The 4,463-nt window shown below is 48.0% G+C and overlaps 1 protein-coding gene across 1 annotated transcript in view; it reads right to left on the bottom strand.

Annotated features, from left to right (window-relative positions):
• Positions 1-3,377, bottom strand: part of LOC124019454 (muscleblind-like protein 1) — a 128,078-nt gene extending 124,701 nt beyond the window's left edge. The window contains exon 1 of the mRNA XM_046334800.1: positions 3,252-3,377. The gene's annotated coding sequence lies outside the window, so the exon portion shown is untranslated. The remainder of the gene's footprint in view (positions 1-3,251) is intronic.
• Positions 3,378-4,463: the final 1,086 nt, after the last annotated feature.

Here is a 4,463-nt window from a genome sequence, read left to right on the forward strand (position 1 = left end):
AGTATTGATCTCCTTCCAGGGACCACGCCTCCTCGAGGTAGACTATACTCTCTGTCGGCTCCCGAACGTAAGGCTCTCGAGGATTATTTGTCTGTGTCTCTTGACGCCGGTACCATAGTGCCTTCTTCTTCTCCGGCCGGGGCGGGGTTCTTTTTGTTAAGAAGAAGGACGGTACTCTGCGCCCCTGCGTGGATTATCGAGGGCTGAATGACATAACGGTTAAGAATCGTTATCCGCTTCCCCTTATGTCATCAGCCTTCGAGATTCTGCAGGGAGCCAGGTGCTTTACTAAGTTGGACCTTCGTAACGCTTACCATCTCGTGCGCATCAGAGAGGGGACGAGTGGAAAACGGCGTTTAACACTCCGTTAGGGCATTTTGAGTACCGGGTTCTGCCGTTCGGTCTCGCCAATGCGCCAGCTGTTTTTCAGGCATTAGTTAATGATGTTCTGAGAGACATGCTGAACATTTTTGTTTTTGTCTATCTTGACGATATCCTGATTTTTCTCCGTCACTCGAGATTCATGTTCAGCACGTTCGCGTGTTCTACAGCGCCTTTTAGAGAATTGTCTCTACGTAAAGGCTGAGAAGTGCTCTTTTCATGTCTCCTCCGTTACTTTTCTCGGTTCCGTTATTTCCGCTGAAGGCATTCAGATGGATTCCGCTAAGGTCCAAGCTGTCAGTGATTGGCCCGTTCCAAGGTCACGTGTCGAGTTGCAGCGCTTTTAGGTTTCGCTAATTTCTATCGGCGTTTCATTCGTAATTTCGGTCAAGTTGCTGCCCCTCTCACAGCTCTTACTTCTGTCAAGACGTGTTTTAAGTGGTCCGGTTCCGCCCAGGGAGCTTTTGATCTTCTAAAAGAACGTTTTACGTCCGCTCCTATCCTCGTTACTCCTGACGTCACTAGACAATTTATTGTCGAGGTTGACGCTTCAGAGGTAGGCGTGGGAGCCATTCTATCCCAGCGCTTCCAGTCTGACGATAAGGTTCATCCTTGCGCTTATTTTCTCATCGCCTGTCGCCATCTGAGCGCAACTATGATGTGGGTAACCGTGAACTGCTCGCCATCCGCTTAGCCCTAGGCGAATGGCGACAGTGGTTGGAGGGGCGACCGTTCCTTTTGTCGTTTGGACAGACCATAAGAACCTTGAGTACATCCGTTCTGCCAAGCGACTTAATGCCCGTCAAGCTCGTTGGGCGTTGTTTTCGCTCGTTTCGAGTTTGTGATTTCTTACCGTCCGGGTAGCAAGAACACCAAGCCTGATGCCTTATCCCGTCTGTTTAGTTCTTCTGTGGCTTCTACTGATCTCGAGGGGATTCTTCCTTATGGGCGTGTTGTCGGGTTGACAGTCTGGGGAATTGAAAGACAGGTTAAGCAAGCACTCACGCACACTGCGTCGCCGCGCGCTTGTCCTAGTAACCTCCTTTTCGTTCCTGTTTCCACTCGTCTGGCTGTTCTTCAGTGGGCTCACTCTGCCAAGTTAGCTGGTCATCCCGGTGTTCGAGGCACTCTTGCGTCTATTCGCCAGCGCTTTTGGTGGCCGACTCAGGAGCGTGACACGCGCCGTTTCGTGGCTGCGTGTTCAGACTGCGCGCAGAAGAAGTCTGGTAATTTTTTCCTGCTTCTGCTCCTGGTCTTGCTGGGTCTCAGTCTGTTCCCTGCCATCGCATCTCTCCTGTTCTTGTCCCTGCCCTTGCTGTGTCTCAGTCTGTCCCTAGTTCTCATTTTTTTTAGAGTAGTACCCTAGTTTCCCTTTTTATCGTTTTTCGTTACGGTCCTGAGGAGAGGAGTTGGGTTCTTTCTCGGGACGTGCTGGACCGTTTGATCTATGATTTCCTCCGTTGCTGCCAGTGTTCCTCCTCGAGAGCGCCAGGAGGCGCTCGGTGAGTGGGGGTACTGTCATGTTTGTCATTTATTATCATGTCTTGTCCCTGTGCTCCCCATGCTATTCGTTTCCCTCTGCTGGTCTTATTTGGTTCTTTCCCTCCTATCCCTCTCTCCCCCTCCCTCTCTCACTCTCTCGCTCTCTCTTCTCTCTATCGTTCCGTTCCTGCTCCCAGCTGTTCCTATTCCCTAATCATCATTTAGTCTTCCACACCTGTTCCCGATCCTTTCCCCTGATTAGAGTCCCTATTTATTCCTTTGTGATCCGTTCCTGTGCGGTCGGTTCCTTGTATTGATTTCACCATGCTGTGATTGCGTTTCGCCCTGTCCTGTCGTGTTTTGCCGTGATTGTGTATCACCCTGTCCTGTCGTGTTTTGTGCCTTCATCAGACGCTGCGTGTGAGCAGGTGTCTCAGTCGACTACGGCCTGCGCCTACCCGAAGCGACCTGCAGTCTGTGGCCGCTTCTCCAGTTGTTTTCCCCTCTACAAATCGAGAGGATTTCTGTTATTCCGTTTTGGACTTTAATAAACTCTGTTTCTGTTAAGTCGCGTTTGGGTCCTCTTTCACCTGCATGACAGAGTGTGTGTGTGTGTGTGTGTGTGTGTGTGTGTGTGTGTGTGTGTGTGTGTGTGTGTGTGTGTCGGTGTGGTGTGGTGTGTGTGGTGTGTGTGCCTGTGTGTGTGTGGTGTGTGTGCCAGTGTGTGAATTTGAACAGTTGAACATTCATTCCATAATGTTGCTCAGTCTATTATCTGGCCAAAAGTACAATCCTGTTATTGTAACAGTGTATTATTGAGTATTTTTTGTGTATTTACGTGAAACATGAAGCTCATCTGCAGTGCAGGAAAATTCTCAGCAACAAATGAGTGATCCAATTAAGATCCCAGGCGTATGTGTGTGTGTGTGTGTGTGTGTGTGTGTGTGTGTGTGTGTGTGTGTGTGTGTGTGTGTGTGTGTGTGTGTGTGTGAAGAGAGCAGGCTGCTGGGGAGAATGCCTACGGTGTGTGTGGTCAACTAATGTACAGGACATTAAACACTAACAGTATCCATCCACAGTCTCCTCAGCTCTTTTCCACATTGAAAACCGTCCCCCATCAAATGACTGCACAGGAAGGACACTCTGACTAACTAACTGCACACACTCACACACAGACAGACACGAACACACACACACACACACACACACACACACACACACACACACACACACACACACACGACAGAGTGAAAGTTTTCCCCAATCAATAATATCAACCTGAGACTCCGTAAATACAAGCACAATTGTCTCAAGTATAGAGCTCTCTCTCCTCACACACACACACCCCACACACACACACTCGGTAAACGGTAACTGTATTCACTTACTGTGTCTCAACGTGGACTCCTCTGACTGCTACTGAGCGGAGAATAGAAAGTGAAAACCTCTTGCTCGCTTTGCGGCGCTTCTCTCCCTCCCTCACTCCTCTCTCATCTCGCTCACTTTCACTCCTGCCTCTTCTCTCTCTCTCTCTCTCTCTCTCTCTCTCTCTCTCTCTCTCTCTCTCTCTCTCTCTCTCTCTCTCTCTCTCTCTCTCTCTCTCTCTCTCTCTCTCTCTCCCTCTCTCTCTCTCTCTCTCTCTCTCTCTCTCTCTCTCTCTCTCTCTCTCTCTCTCTCTCTCTCTCTCTCTCTCCCTCTCTCTCTCTCTCTCTCTCTCTCTCTCAATTCAATTCAGTTCAATTCAAGGGGCTTTATTGGCATGGGAAACATGTGTTAACATTGCCAAAGCAAGTGAGGTAGATAATATACATATCGCTCTCTCTCTCTGTGAAACACCTCTCTCCATATAAGGAACTACAGCTAAACATGCAGATGCAGCTGGCTCAGTTCACCTATCACAGCACGTGCTTCCACCGTATGCAAAACAGAAAGAGACTAGGAAGGGAATAGAAGGAGGAATAGAAGGAGAGAGAGAAAGAGGGAGGGAGGGAGGGAGGGAGACAGGGTAAGAGAGAGGTAGCCAACTCAACTGAACTCCTGCCGTCATCAAAAGAGTGCCCTGATTTTGTCCTTTGTGTTCCTGTGTTTGTGTGTAAATACATTCAGACAGTCAGACAGTGGAACCCGTGACCATAGACCGTTATCCTGTACCAGAGGCGGCAGGGAGGACTATCCTCCTCAGTGAATTTCATAGAAATAAAAAAGTGAAACATTAAAAAAGTCAAACTATACTAAATATATTAACCTCACCAAATAATAAGTAACAACAACAAAGCACTCCAGTGCATAAAATGATATGCGTAGTTGATTCAAAGAGAGAGAAAGACAATAGTTGAACAGTGTTGAACAAATTAATTAATTAAAAAGTAAGGAGAAGCAAGACCGGGAGGGTGAAAAGAGAGAGAGATATTTAGTTGTATTTGTTTCACTTTTACTTAGCTAGCGAATGCAGATCGTTAGATTAGTTAGCCTACTGAAACACCCGGATCAAACAGAGAGGATGCTATGCTAGCTAGCTGGCTATGGCTATCCAACAGAGAGGATGCTATGCTAAGCTAGCTGGCTATGGCTATCTATCACTGGAACTCTTCCAAGTCAAG

Source organism: Oncorhynchus gorbuscha, unplaced genomic scaffold, assembly GCF_021184085.1.
Source record: "Oncorhynchus gorbuscha isolate QuinsamMale2020 ecotype Even-year unplaced genomic scaffold, OgorEven_v1.0 Un_scaffold_99:::fragment_2:::debris, whole genome shotgun sequence".
In the NCBI taxonomy this organism is placed as follows: Eukaryota; Metazoa; Chordata; class Actinopteri; order Salmoniformes; family Salmonidae; genus Oncorhynchus; species Oncorhynchus gorbuscha.